Consider the following 16,053-nt stretch of genomic DNA (forward strand, 5'->3'; position numbering starts at 1 on the left):
GGACGCCTCATTTATCTGGACTCATGCTTCAGAGGAATAAGCGACTTCACGGAAATAAAAAAAAAATTTAGGTAATTAAATTATATCCCTCCTAGAAGACTATTTTTTATTTTAAAATAGTGATTTATAAACCAGGGTTCATGAACCAGATCTAAGGAGTTTCTGAACTGCCTAAAATTATATGGAAGATTTTGTGGGGGTTTTCCTCACATGCATTTTTCAGAAGAGAGAATTCATAATTTTTGCAAATTTTTCAAAATAGACCATAATTCCAAAAACCTCAAGAACTATTGTTTTATGCAATTCTTTAAGTAATTTTAAGAATTGATCACATTTCCCTACTTTATTTGCTACCTATTGGGAAAATGACACATTTAGTCATATTGTTTTTCTATTAATTTATCCTGTATTTCTATAATTTTGATCTTGTAGTGCCTTTTTATGGCATTTCTGTTTCCTTCTCTGATGCAATTACCTTTTGTCTCATTACCAGCAAGTTTGCTTCTAGTAATTTCTCCTTGTCTACTGTAAAGTGGCTGAGAAATTCAACAACAGAACTTGTTAGAATAATAGTAAATAGGCTTTTAGCTAGAGTTTCTCCTTTGAATAAAGTGTCCAGGTGTTATTGCACAGACTACGGGGTCACCTCTTTTGGTAAATCAGGGACCAGCTTTGCATTCCTCCCATTCTTCACTTGTGGACCAGATGGCCAGGCTCACGTTACATGATTGCCTGACACTTGAGAGATAAATGTATTGTTTATACAATGTGGAGTCCTCTTGGGTGTACATCTTACTTTGTATTATTAGGCTTTATATTGGTCAGCTATACCACAGCCACACTGCATAACAACCCACCCCACAGCTAAGGGGCATACATAAGCATTTATTTTCTTTGTCTGCAGGTCTGCTGGAGCTTTGCTAATTCAGGTGAGTTTAGTTGGATTTAGCTCATAATTGAGGATTAGATACAGGACTGCCCTAAGATGTCTATTTGAACTAAAAGATAGGAAAACAAGAGGAGCAAGCAGAGACACAACACCGCGTACGGTCCAGGCTTGGACCTGGCATACTCCTCTTTGCACACATCTCCCAGGGGCCACAGAAAATCACATGGTCAAGCTCAACGACAGGGAAGCAAGTGCATTCCTCTCAAAGAGGGCAGGTGAATGTTTGCCAAACAATAAACAACTGCTTCTTCTTCTAAGCGAATTTGGATATTTATAAAATAAAAATAACGACAGGCCATCTTGCTATGTTTTTTTAAAAAGACAGATTAAGCATTCTAGTATGATTCAAAAACTTCCAGAAGCAAGGACTCTTTGTTGTTGTTCATCTTAAGAGTGTAGGTAATAGACCAAAAAAAAAAACCCCGAAATCAAACAAAGCAAAAAAAAAATTTAAAAACTCAGCTTAATACCTGAAGGAAAAAAAAATATTGCCAATATCCCCTCAGTCATGAAATTTCAAATCCAATTCTGTATCATAGTTTGTGGCTATTGTTGTCGGAGCAGATTTTTTTTAGCTCCCATGGTACGGGAATCCCATAAGGGGCAGTTTGTTTGCTTTTGTTCCCCACAATACTATCTGCTCTGAGTAGGGTCTACCTGAAGCACCTTTCGCCTCCATTATGACAACATCTTTGTGGAAGTAGAGAAATTTCACCTTCATAGCTTATGCATGGCTGGGGAGAAAGGTCCAAACTCTGGGAGAGCAGTGCAGAGGTTTTATTAGTCCTTTTCCAGTCCGTAGGGACAGCTCTCATTCATCCTTCCCAAGGATCAATGAGAGTCACTTTCCTTAATTTAGAACATCTGAATAGACTTAGTGGAGAAATGCTGACGTTTGTTTGTACTTCCTGGCTTTTTATTCTTTCTTGATGTAATTTTCTCTCATAAAACAGGGACAATACAGCCTATGTCGCTAAGATTTAATAAACAAGCAGCCAAGGGCAGGATGTGGAGCAACCTTGATGAGAAAGACACAGAGCTTGGCCTCAATTAGCCCAGGCTTGAATTTTGATGGCTCTTAATGAGCTGTGTGTCCTTGAGAAACTGACAGGACTTCCCTGAGCCAAGTCTCATTATCTCTAAAGAGCGTATACTAATACCTATCTCACAGCGTGGTGAGTCTAACACAAATTAGTTCTTGCCTATCTACAAAATGGAAGGTACTCATCAGTGTACATGAGTAGGAGAAATGAAAAGAACTTTGATTCTAGAGAGCTTAAGAATCCATGGAAGAACCATCCAAATAAAATGAAGAATGCCCTTTGATTCTAATCTTGGATGGCATCTGTACAAAATTAGAAAGCAGGAGAGCAGAAAGGAGTGAGTTTCCAAACACCTGGATGTTATAACAATTGTTCCTAGTCATTGATTTTTCACCTTTAAGTCTTATAAGCTTCAAAAAGGTTAATTCAGACAGCAGGCTATTCCCTCTACTGATGTTAGATGGATGTGAGGAGTGGGGGAAGGAAAAATAAAATAACAAAGATGGACAGATTTGCCACTGTTTTCAAGTTTCTAAATATTAGCTTTTAATGGAGACACAAAAGTTTAACTTTGTCATGAAAACTATTTCACTCCTGAAAAACAATGTAGAAATAACCTGTCAACAAAACACCGTGTTCTTGTTTAACACTGAAAATCATGTTTGTTTAAAATGGATAATTCTGTAATAAAGGTAGTAATGACTCCTTTTAAGGCTTCCATGGAATGTAAAGGACTATGCAAAATGCTTCATCTCATAGACTTTATCTCATAGAATTTCATGAGGACAAATACTAGACTTCAATTAAAAACAGAGGCATTGAACACTGAAGTATTTAGAATGCTGATACAGTCACCTTCTAAAAGCAAAAATTGTTTACTTGGGTAGGTATCCTAGATAGGGAAAAATAACCATGAAATTGCCAAAAGAAACAAATGGAAATGAAAATATACATACATACAGCTCACCATGAAAACAAGGAAAGAGTACAACATCAGCCACTTTTACTTAGTTTCATAAAAATATTTTTATTGGCTTAGGAAAGGATATGTTTTGTCTGTATATTTAAAAATCAGAGACATCTTGCATTATCAAAGAAACTTTACAGAACACTGAAACGTACCAAAAATGAGCTGAGGACGTTGAAAGGAAAGCAATATCTGATTGATGGTTATATTATCCAAGGCTGTCACATCCTCGGCAACTGAAGGGCATTTCTCCTTTGTGTCAAGAAACCTCTGCAGTATTTCCAACAATCAAGTTGTAGGTTGAATGCATAGCTGAAATTTTTCACTAGGGGGCAGCCTCTCCCTGAAATGTGAGAGGACACTTTCTGCATCATCTGATTTCAATAAGAAGCTGGCCCAGGGAGGCACACATTCTCGGCACAGCTTCTAAAGGAAAATTTATGCGTCTATAAAGTGTTGAATCAGCAGTTGCTCGGTGGAGAGTAAAGAAAGGAAAAAGTCTTGCATAACATTAAAAGCTCCGCATAAATAGATGGTTAGCCATGCAAATGTTGTGTGTTCTGAACACAAAATCTTTGCAGGACGTGCTGAGCACGTGAACACAGCTACTGACACGTTTTTTAAAGGAGAGTTGTAGTTTAGCCTCCTTTACACACACACACACACACACACACACACACACACACACACCCCGCCCCAATCATCTTTTACCCAGAGGAATCAGAGAAAGCTGGCCCCTCAATCAGGCTTAGATGCAACTAAAACCTGACACTTAAATAACTGAACTCAGAACTGAGCCACCACTCATCACAGGTGGGATGGGCTACAATTTTCATCTATCTCAATTAACTGCCTGGCAAAACAAAAATATCAACACTTGTTGGAATAATATACAATCCAGATAACCCACAACACAACATATATCAGGTATATAATTCAAAACTTACTTGACTTACTAAGCAAAAAAAATTGTAACTCATTTTCAAAAGAAAAGGGTTGATACTGAAACAGGGCCCAGTTGGGACCTCCACAAAAGAGGCCTTGCAATGTTCCTGGCCTCACCTTCCCCTGCCTTAGAGTTTAACAACTGATCAACCCTCTCCCTTGCAGTTTGAGCTCGGAATGTCCCCTGTCCCAGTTCCCTGCTTTAGATAATTACTCTGAAACTTATNACACACACACACACACACACACACACACACACACACACACACACGCACGCACACACACACGCACACACTTGCACACACGCTGAATTAAAAGTCACCGTGCAAGTAAACATTTTACAATGGGGAAACAAGTAGAAATTGATTAATTCCTTAGGCTTTTAAACCCTGGCTTTTAGCTGAGCGGAATGCTGTGGCTAGGCTGCTCTCCCACTGCTTCCTGACTTTTGTTTGACCCCATATATCCACCTATTGTTTTTCTTCGCTGCCACTCTTTCTCTTGCGTTTCATATTCCTCAAGTGATCTCACCTAACAAAATCAACAGCCCCAACCCCAATGAGGATTGTGACTGTGTTGTTTTAACCGGGCTCTGAATGGTCTCAGAACATTACGCAGAGGCAATATTTGAAATGTGATACTGCCCAGTTCTCCGGCAAGCCAGCAGGGCTGTCAGATCCTATTGTGTCTGTGATTATAAAAGGCATCTGAAAGCTCCCACATCCCTGAGCAACTAGTGTGGCCTTGTGTGGTCTTGGAACCGGAACAGAACCAGGGTGGCCTGGCAAATTGTCACCTAGGACCCATGTGCAGCACAAGGTGGCCATGGGGATGGTTGTGGAAAGTTGGGGGCCACTCTTGGAAGCCTGTTATGCAAATGGAGCTTTAAACCAGGAAAGAAAAGAAATCCTTTAGACCTTTAGAAACGAAAGCCCGCGGAATCAATAATTATTCAGTAAGGGAGAGGCTAGAACTTGTGGCAGTGGAAAGTATGGCTGGGAGTGGGCTCTCTAGCCAGACTAGGGTTTGAATTCTATATAGCTCTGTCTACTGCTAGTTGGATGACTCTGGGAAATGTCTTAATTTCTTCGTCCCTCAGGTTCCTCTTCTATAAAATGAGCGCTTACAACAGTGCGTGGTGTATAATGAGTTCAATGAAAGTTAGTATAATTCTTACTGTTATTATTGTTAGAGATGCAGAGATGAGGGTAGAGGACATCATGAAAAGTCTGTTTCCTCATCTGTAAAATGGGCATAATAGTAGAATACACTTTATAGAATCCTAAAATTTAAATGAGCTACTATATGTATATGTGAAGTGCTTAGGATAGTAGTTGGCAAATAGTAAGTGCTCAATAAATTATCATTATTGGTTCTAGAAACGTAGACGGAGATAACGCTACTTTCCACTCCAAAGAGCTAAAGGATTGTTGTTCATTGGAACATGTGTTTGCTGCCTCATAATCACCTAGGATGTCCAGTAAATGTTGATTCATTTTATTACTCAGCTTGAGAATTCTGTTGCTTAGGTTGTTTAGTATCCATGTGTGTATTGACTCCAGAGAGAAAATTAATTTCAGCAATGGAGACCTGAAGTTTACATATAATCAGTCCTGTAAAGCAGTGGGTCAAATATTTTATGTTCTGGAGCCTCATTGATAATATTCTTACCCCAGAAAAAAAGCCTACACCTGCACACACGTACAGAGGCCTTTAAGTATGCCTTGAAGAACATCCAGAGATTCTGTAGAAATTCATGGGCCTGGGGGTTAAGAATGCCTGCAATATAGAGAAGCATGTGGCTGGAAGGGGTGATTCTAAATACAAATTTCATTGGCAAGAGTAGGGTTAGGAAGATGCTGAAAATATCAGCACAGGCCCTTAACCAGTGGTTCTCAACTTGTTAGTTGTGGAGATATAATACTAACCTGGGACACTTATTAAAATTAAGATTTCGTGAGCTATTCCACCAGATGGTTTAGTTTAGTAAGTGTTAGGAATGGTACAGCCCAGAAAATCAAATTTTAACATGTGCCCAGCTGATTTTGATGTAGGAGACTCTTAAAACACACTTTGAAAACTATTTCTTTAGATTTTGAAGAACTTGCATCGGGTCTTAAAGACATTAGGTTCTGAGTAAATTAGGGTTGTTGTCATTATTATTATTATTATTATTATTATTATTATTTAAAAAAAGATCATGTCTGCCTTAAATCTCAAAATATCATTTACTTACACTAAGCATCCCAGCCAGCATGAAGAATAGGAATAAAACTTCAGCTCTCTGGAAGGGCCTGGTGGGAGGGCTGGGTTTTGCCTGAGAGATACATGTTACATTGCCAAATAATTAGATGACAGGAGGCATTTTGCATTTTGATGACCTCGCTCCCATTCTTGTTACTAACTTAGCTCCAATGGAATCAGCCTCTACTGTATTATTTTGTCTTTTGGGGCATGAATTTATTTATTCCTCCCAACCGTATTATCTGATGATGGTTGCTGTCTTCAGCCAGGTGGCAAACCTGAGGTCGGGAGCCAAATTTGATTATTTATCTGAATTCCTCCACCCAGGTAGAGTGCTCAGTCAACACAGTTTTATAGGCTCAATAACTACTTAATTCACGTATAATGCAATATAGTTGAAAGGCACTAATATGGACTTCAGTGGTCTTCGTGGCTTTAGTAATGAACACGCTTCTAGCCATGGCAATGTAGGAGGACTTCGTGGTAAAGTGAACTCAGATTTATTTAGGTCACGCTTCTCTCCTACACAAATAACACAAAGGATAAAAATCAACTCCTTTAGGCTGCATTCCTGTTGGGCCATTCTAACCGTGTAGGGAAACATTCTCCTTTTGTGGACCTAGCTTTGGTGGACTCACTTTGTCCGAACACTCCTAACTTGTTAGATGTTCCTACATCCTCCTTCCCCCTTGTTACACTAATGGCAGTGCTAATTGCCAACTCTAGAGAGAGCAAGGGCTAAGTAAATATTGTCCTCTGATCCTTGGAGGCAGGTGGGGGACAAGGGCCTCTGTGGTTGCTACAGAAACCCAGAGAGTGCCTGCTGACTAACAGCCATCAGCCTTAAAAATCAGGGTTTCAGGGGCCCAGAGCTGAGAACAGTTATTCACCAGTGTTTGTGGCTCTGAATGCAATTGATATTGGAGATATTATTTATATCTCAAACTGATTTTTTTTTAATTTTTTTTTAGAGTCACTGTCAAATGAGCCCCTTTCTTTGTCACCAGGATTCCTCCTGACCTTGTGTCCTCCCCTGCTGGAGGCCTCTTTGTAGGAATGTTCTGTAGGTACATGAAGCACCCACCACCAAGGCCACCCCTGGGTGATTATCTCACAGGCCAGCACGCCGTCCAAGCTAAGGCTCCAGGCTCATCTGCCCATAAAAACAAACAAACAAAAACCCAAAAAAACCCCAATTTATTTAAACTAAAAAGAAATAACAAAAATCAAAAACAGTTCACCCATTTTTCTTCAAACTGTTATTTCCATACAAAGTGAAGGACATTTGTACGAAGGAATTCTCAGGCATATAGGACCGGGCCATGTTTGGAATTCCATAAACCTCATGACTTCTGAGCCTCAAATTCTTTGCTCCTACCTGAAGGCAATTGCTGGAGAATTTTTTTAAAACAACATTGTCTTTTGTTGGTGGCTATTTTTTTTAAATGGGCTTTAAAAGCCTGGACTCTTAGGAATGTTGCACAGAAACGTAGGCAAACAGAAAGGCAAAGGAACATAAGGCAATGTTTTAGGTAAATAGGTGGTAACAGAAGGAAAGCTTAAAAATGAACATTGGTGGTACCTGGCTGTGCACATCCTGTGTTTCATTAAACCCCAAACATCTGGAAAACTATTTTTGGCATTCATTCCCTTGAGCTCCCAGAAGAACCTGACTTTTTACAGGAAGGCTCTTAGAAGTGTTCCTTAGAAGTGACAGACAACATCCTCCTCGTGCCTGTGGGAACTGCTGTGAGCATTCAGCAGCTGGAAAGGGAGAGACAAGAGGGTGCAAGTCATGAAGAAACTGAAGTCATTTTGAAAAATGAGCAGAGATCAGGTGAGCTACTTGTATTGCCAAGAATTAAAGAATGTTTTTGAAAATGTGGTTCTGCATCAGTAATAATCGCAAGGGAATCCAAAACGTTTTTAAACAAAAGAACACAAGTGAAATCTTACACAGATAACACACAAGGCCATACTAGCCCTCCTCGATATGGTCTTTTTTTTTTTTTTTAATGACGCCAATGAACCACTGAAGATACTTAAAGCAGGTTTATTGAATTGAGCGGAAGTGAGTCACAGTCACACAGTGTTCCTCTGAGGAGGGCAGTTGTACGAGTAGGGAGAGGGACAGCGATGACACTTGTCGCTGGAGAAGTCTAATTTTCAGTTCAAAACAGTCACCAGGAGGAAGTGTCTCTTGTTCCACCAAAGCTTGTGATCTTTCTGAAATGGGCAAAAATCAGTGGGTTTATATCTGAAATTTCTAGCATTGCCCTTCTCAAGCCTTACTACAGAAATTTAAAAGTTTTAGTAGAGGGATTGCTCAGTGGAAGACACACTAGACAAAGAAAGCACCCAAGCAGCATTTCTTTTATTCACATAGTTTTTCAATTGTGGTCAGGTGACTATTGTGTCAGTCCAGCTCCTTCCAAGAAACAGAAGACACCCTCCACTGGGAATAGGCTTACGAGTCTGAGAGCTGGAAGAGTGGAAGAGAGGCTGCGTGGAATACAGCCACTGCCAGAACCCTGAGTGGGAAGAGGGCAGGGGAAACAGAAATCAGTGTCTCACCTTACCCTCTTATCTCGGCCAGTGACTCCTGTGGGTGAGACCCACCTGGAAGCCAGAGGGCAAGGCAGCCAATGACGTAGTCAATCCACGGCGGCCTCCCCGGGACAGAAAGCCAGGCAGTAGGGCAGAAAATGAATGAGGAGTAGCGAGGAAAAAAACCAACCAGTGTGACCACACTTCAGGAACAATAGACCATAACAGCAGGGCATAGTATATATATGTGCTATTTTTTTAAAAGCAACTTGTAACCAATAAGATATTTATTCCCTTCCTTCTCTATGGCTCCTCATAATATATCTTCACTAACAACTTTTAAGAAGAATCTTAAGCATGTAGAGTAGGACTTATTTCTTCTACTTGCTTTACCTTTCTTCTACCACCCGCATGTAGAGCACAAATATGTGAGCATATCTTTAGACTTCCCTGTCTACCTGTTGGTCTCCTTCGATATAAATCCTTTGGCAGTAAAGACAAGAGCCACACATTCTGGCCTTTGCTTGCCAATTAGCATGTTCTCCATAATCACAGTTAATGATGTTGTTAAGATTTGCAACCAAAACTTACTCATTGGTCCCCTATGTTAGTATCTCAGAGAGGGTTATAATCTCGGATTATGTAGGAAATAGGAACAGGGATTCCAAGGCTATTGTGGGGGTAAATACCTGTCTGTTTGGAAGAGGAATGAGAGATTCACTAACTGTTCAAAAAACACTTATGAACCCCTGCTCAACGCTGGACAGTTTGCTAAGTCCAAGGAACACCGAGATATAAGACATGGGACACTGATAAGAACTCCAAGGCATTGCAATTTAATGGGAGAAGTGTTTTAAAAGTGAAATGAATAATGCCCTGAGATACTATAAAGTAAGTATCTGGGAAATCAAAGGATTCACAGAGAGATAAGTGAATTGAATCATTAAAAAAGAGTAGGGATTTGCTAAGGGCATGGACTGGGGAAAGGGCTAGTGTGGGTGCTATTGGTTTGTTGGGGTGGGGTACCAGGAGAGAACGTCAGAGGCCAAACAATTGGGAAAAGTTGAAAAAGCCTTCCTTTCCTGACATATTTAGCAGTTTCTTGAAGACTTATATAATACATGATGCAGTTTTGATCTTAACTTCCAACCTCTCCTCCTTCAGAAAATACGCGTAAACATCTCTCACCTTCTTGGGTCATTCTAGTCCATTGGTCTTTTCAGCTCCATGCCAGTTTGCATAAGAATTTAGTATTAATTTTGCTGATAGCAATTGCTCAATGTTTAGACTTGGATCTAAGCTTAATTAAGACTTCATGTGTCATCTTTCCCTTGCTCAAGCTATTGCTGTCACCGATTTACTATTGCCCAGATTTAAGTCAGGCTGGTGTTCTTAAGCAAGTTCGCTTTTCTTCAGAACATTCTCTGTAAATTGTAAGCTGCTGTTGCCCAGGAAGGTTTGTCTCCAGGTCTCCTAACTTTCCACTCTATGGTTATGCTTTCCTTTGTTTGCAGGGACAGGCTGAGGGAAGAGGGAAGCTATATAAGCAGCTCTTAATTTTGATGGAAAAGAAACCAGTTTTCAGATTGTTTGGTATCTGAAAGTAGAAGACAATATTTCTGCTACTTTTTAAAAGTGGTTTCCCTTTCACTTTATGAAACTCTCATAACTCATATGGCCTGGGACTTTTTCTTCGACCATTTCATGTTTCTATGATAGGTTATGACAAGAATAACTTTATTTACATCAGATTCAATTTTTTACTTCATAGCAAGCAAATACAAAAGGATCCTAAAGTGCTCACTTAATTATTGCTCTTATTTATCCAGTTTATTATCGTTATGGGCTAGCCATTAACAGGAAGGGAAAGAAAAAATCACAGACCATGCCTGGGAAAGGTGGTCAATCTTAGCTGACACTAAATTTCTGTGATGAATGGACAAATTATAGTGACACTTAGGTTATCACTAGTGGGAGTCACAAAATGGGGTCATAAAGTATTTCAGTGCAAGAATAACATTTTTACAACTACAGCTCATTGGGAAAGTGTAAAGCAGTATTTCCCCAATAGAGTAAAATCCAACAACTCCATTCTTTAAAGAATTTTTACTCCAATCTCAAGCTAAGGAGGCATTTGTTGGGGATTTTTTAATACTGTCAAATCTGGGCGAGAGTTGAAGCTCCTTTCATGGGCATAGCTACTCCACCACCATCCCATCTGCCAACAACAAAGTCATAGATCAGGCAACAGGCTATCAGGATTAACTGGATCCTCTAGCTTTTCCAGTTGCCTCAGTTACGTACGTGGGACCAAACTCCCCAGAACAATGCTATTTCTAAGGATAAGTCGATAATGCTGCTTTCGGGAGATGATGAAGATGAATACATAATCAATCACACTTCTATACCGTATCAGAATTTTTATTTACTTATATGTATTCTGTGACAAATTGCTGACTAAGACTGGGAAGGTGGTCAATTTGGTTGACTCAATTTCTATTATGAATGGATTTGAAAAGCTCTGAGGCCTGTAACTTTTAAAAAATGCAATCTATGTGAACACATTGTTTGATTTCATTTTAATCCTCAAGTGATCCTGTGAACAAGCTGGTGCAGATACTATTACCCCCATTTTATAGGTGAGGAAAATGAACTCCATAGGGCATAGGTGACTTGGCCAAGGTTGCACAAGTGAATGGTGCAATAGGAACTTGAACTTTGTTCTTTTGATTCCGAGGCCATCATGTTCTTTCCCTTGTATATCATTGAATAAAGAATAGATTCCTTACTTACCAAAAAAAAAAAAGAGCACGAATTGCTGAGCTGTTTCTCCAGAGGACATGTGTTTGTCAAGATCCAGTCACACACTCTCCTGGGGCTCCTGGTGACCGATGGCCTACCTTGGTGAGTGCACTGACTTTATTAAATTGTGGTCTGAAGTAAAGAAACAGAGGAGAGTGTAGATGATTCAAGCAATTGCCAACACATCCCTGGTGAATGTGGGATGTGGAAGGAGATGAGGTTGGAGAGAGACAGGGCCAGACAATGAAAAGTTGTGAATGCCAGATTAAGTTTATACTTTATTCTGCAGACAAGAAAACGGAAAGCTGCTCAGGATTTGTTTTTTATTAATTGAAGAAAAATTCACACTACATAAAACTAACTATTTTAAAGTATATATACAATTCAGCGACACTGAGTATATTCACAGTATTGCACAACCAGTACTTCTATCTAGTTCCAAAACATTTCATCCCCCCAAAAAGAAACCCTGCACCCATTAAGCAGTCACTTTCGACTCCCCTCTCCCCTTAACTCCTGGCAACCACTGGTCTACTTTCTGCCTCTAAGGATTTATCCATTCCGAATATTTCAATTAAATGCAATCTTACAATATGTGATCTTATGTGTCTGGCTTCTTTCAATTAGTATATTTTTGAGGCCCATCCATGTTATAGTATGTATAAGTCAGGACCACATTCTTTTTTTTTTAAGATTTTATTGGGGAATTGGGGGAAGGGGAACAGACAAGTTGCTGTTGCCCTGTTCTTCAGTCTAGTTGTAGAGGATGTCGCTTCACTGGCCCAAGCTGGCACCATCATTGCGCACTTCCCGGGTGAGACAGATCAGTCACCGGCTTCTGGATGGCCGCTCACAGCGGCTGCTGGCCGCTCACGCTGGCTGCTGGCTACACACGGTAGCCCATGGCAACCCACTGCAGCAGGGGCTGCAGCCCACACCGTCGCTGGCGACCCACTGCAGCCCAGCTCCAGGTTGAGCTGTTGTTCAGCATCTTAGCTGTAGAGGGCAGTGTCACTGGCTCTCATATGTGGGATCCGAACCGGGGCCCTCTGGCGTCCCAAGCCAGCTCTTAATCAATGTGCCACTTGGCCGGTCCAGGACCTCATTCTTTTTTATGGCTTAATAATATTCCTGCATATGGATATACTACAATACATTTATCCATTCATGACGTCATGGACATTTGGGTTATTTCCACCTTTTTGGCTATTGTGAATAGTGCTGCAATGAACATTTATGTACAAGCTTTTGTTCGAATACCTGTTTTCAATTATCTGGGTAGACGATTGAGGGTAGAATTATTGGGTCATATGAAAATTCTATTCTTAACTTTTTGAAAAAGTGTCAAATTGTTTTCCACGATGGCTGAACTGTTTAACATTTCCAACAGCAATATATGTGGGTTCACATTTCTCCACATCGACACTTGCTATTTTCCATTTTAAAAAAATGATGACCATTGTAGTGGGTATGAAGTGGTGTCTTGTTGCAGCTGTGATTTGCATTTCCCTAGTGATTAGTAATGTCAAGCACCTTTTCATACTCTTGTTTGGCCATTTCTATATCTTCTTTGAGGAATGTCTACTCAAGTCCTTTACTATATTTTAATTGGATTGCCTTTCTGTCATTGAGTTGTAGGAATTCTTTATATATTCTGGATGCTAGCCTCTTATCAGAGATATGATTTGCAAATATTTTCTCCCATTTTGTGGGTTATCTTTTTACTCTGTTGATAGTCTTTTGATGCACAAAATTTTAAATTTTGATAAAGTCCAATTTATCTACTTTTGTTGTTACTGTTTCTTTGTGCTTTTTGTGTCATATCTAAACTCGATTGCCAAATCCAAGGTCATTAAGATTTTACCTATGTTTTCTTTTAAGAATTTTATAGTTATAGCTATTACGTTTGGTCTTTGATCTATCTTGAGTTAATTTTTTTATATGGTGTGAAGTTTAGGATCCAGCTTCATTGTTTTGCATGTTGATATCCAGCTCCCTTGTCAAAAATAAATTCACCATATATGTAAGGGTTTATTCTTCAATTCTAGTGCATTGATCCTTTGTCAACCCTTAAGCCAATACCATACTGTTGTGGTTATTGTTGCTTTGTGATAGTTTTGAAAGTGAGAACTATGACTTCTCCAACATTGTTTTTGTTTTTCAAGATGATTTTGGCTATTGCAATTCTATATGAATTTTAGGAACAGCTTTTCTATGTCTGCAAAAAATGCTGTTGGGATTTTGATAAGGATTGAATCTATAATTCTGTTTTGTGAAATGTTCTCCTGGTTTCCTTTAGTTCTTTGTCCATCGTGTCTTTAATCTCTTTCAGCATATTTAAGACAGTTGATCTAGTAAGTCCAATGCCTATGCTTCCTCAATGACAGTTTCCTTTAATGTCTCTCTTTTTAGCCCCCTGTGAGATAGCCACATTTTGTACGTGTGTGTGCTTCACAATTTTTTTTTGAAAAATGGAAGTTTTTAACATTATAATGTGATTATATAATAACTAATATTATTATGTGAAAATAAGATTCTCTCCCCTCCCTGGGTTTTGTTGATGCTGCTTGTTTTGGGTTGCTGTTTGCTTGTTTAGTGGCTTTTCTAAACTAGTTTTATAAAGTGTGTATTCTTTGTCATGTGTAGCTCCTGAAAGCTGTGTTCTAGTAGCTTGTGGTTACCCTGTGTTTCGACAGAATTTCCTTAAATGCCCGAAGGCAAAAAAGAATAAGAAAAGCCTTCCATTATTTGCAGATTGGCTCTGTGTGGGGTTACTTCTTGAACAGTTATTTAGGCAGGCCATTTATAACTCTTGGTTTTCCTGCTTGCTCAGAACCTGAAGGTCAGTCAGAGGTGAAAGCTTAGGATCTTCCCAGGACTTTTCTGAACATTCGTTCAACTCTGGGTGTTATCAATTCCCCAGCGTAGGTAGGAACTTTTAAAAGCCCTTATCCTCCTATGTATCTCATTTCTCTATCTCTTCTTTCCCAGGCTTTTTAGTTTGTCGATTATATGTTCTGATCACTATCCCTTGCCCCAGGATCCTATGGCCAATACTTTTGCTTTTAAATTGCTTTGGTAAATGTTACCTGGGAAGTTGTTCCAGCCCTAGGAATGCTCTGAGTATAGCAAAAGAAAGCTAGTCCCTTGTATTGGTTCTTTAGGGACCAATACAAACTACCAAAGAAGTTGAAACACATAACCACCATTCTTTGAGACTAATATTGCTTCCTCTGCTGTTAGCAACCTATACCCGGAGTGCAGGCTCCCATCTTCATGGCTGTCACTGCTCTGGGGAGTGGGGGATGAATCATGGGTGATGCAAAATGCCACAGTGCTTTTGTCACAGTGCAGCAGCTTCTTTCATCATTACGGTTTCCCTGATTGTTATACATTTTTGACTAGATTCCAGAGTTCTGCTAACGTTGATTCTGATAATTTATGCCAAGTTATTAATTGCTTTTTTCTCTTTCATGTATTCTTTAATTTCTTTCATTGTGGTAAAACATATAACATAAAACTTTCCATTGTAACTATTTTTAAGTGCAAAATTCAGTGGCATTAATTACATTTGCATTGTTGTGCAACCATCATCACTACCTTTTAGTTGCTTTTATGAATTTCCTACTCTGCCATTTTCAGTGATGTCACTTTCTACTTCTGGTTTTGAGGAGGGAAATAATGTGGTGTGATCTTTGCTAGAAAATTTGGAGGGTTAGTAACTAAAATATTATTGATGGTAAAAAGTATATGTTAAAATATAGGGTACACGGACTCTCTTGATAATATTTTTGCTACTTCCAATGAACCTACAATTATTTTAAAGTAAAAAGTTTTAAAAATATAATGAATAATGTATTTCAGGAATATATATCTAGTTATAGCTATAGATAGATATAGATATATAGATATTTGAAGGGAAAAAGCCTAAATTCAAAATAGCAGAGACAAAGGTATACAGAAAAAAATATTACACATAGCTTCCAAAGAAAATTCTGGGATCATGCGTGCCATGGCACAAAAGAGCAATCAGGAGATAATCACACTGAATGCTAAACAAGCCTGGAAGAACATTTGGCTTGATTTGAAAGGGGTAAAAAGGTTGAATTGGAATGGGTGTTAAAACAAGCTCTCACAGGACCAATTTGATTACATTTTCACTTGTCAGCCAGGTCGGGCTTCATGTAAACAAAATATACTTGGACAAAAAAAATTAACAAGAACCAAGGAAGAAGAAACCAAAACTGGAAAATAGATAATGCCTAGAGGAAAGGGATCAAAAGCCACTCTAGGTATTGTAGGAAAAGTGAAAACTTTTTCCTCTACCCTCTTATGTTTAGGGACCGATCACCTGCAAATTAAAGTGACAAAAGACAGATTAACAGGAGAAAAGGCATACAATTTTATTTGATCTTTTAATTTTTATGTGTACATGGGGCTTACACAGAAAAGAAAGTTAAAATCTAAAGAAGATGTTAGGCTTCAGTGCCTATATACCATCTTAACAAAAAGTGATCTATTTGTGGAGAAGTGACATGACGAAGAAAAATATTTGG

Source organism: Hipposideros armiger, unplaced genomic scaffold, assembly GCF_001890085.2.
Source record: "Hipposideros armiger isolate ML-2016 unplaced genomic scaffold, ASM189008v1 scaffold_30, whole genome shotgun sequence".
NCBI classification, from domain to species: domain Eukaryota; kingdom Metazoa; phylum Chordata; class Mammalia; order Chiroptera; family Hipposideridae; genus Hipposideros; species Hipposideros armiger.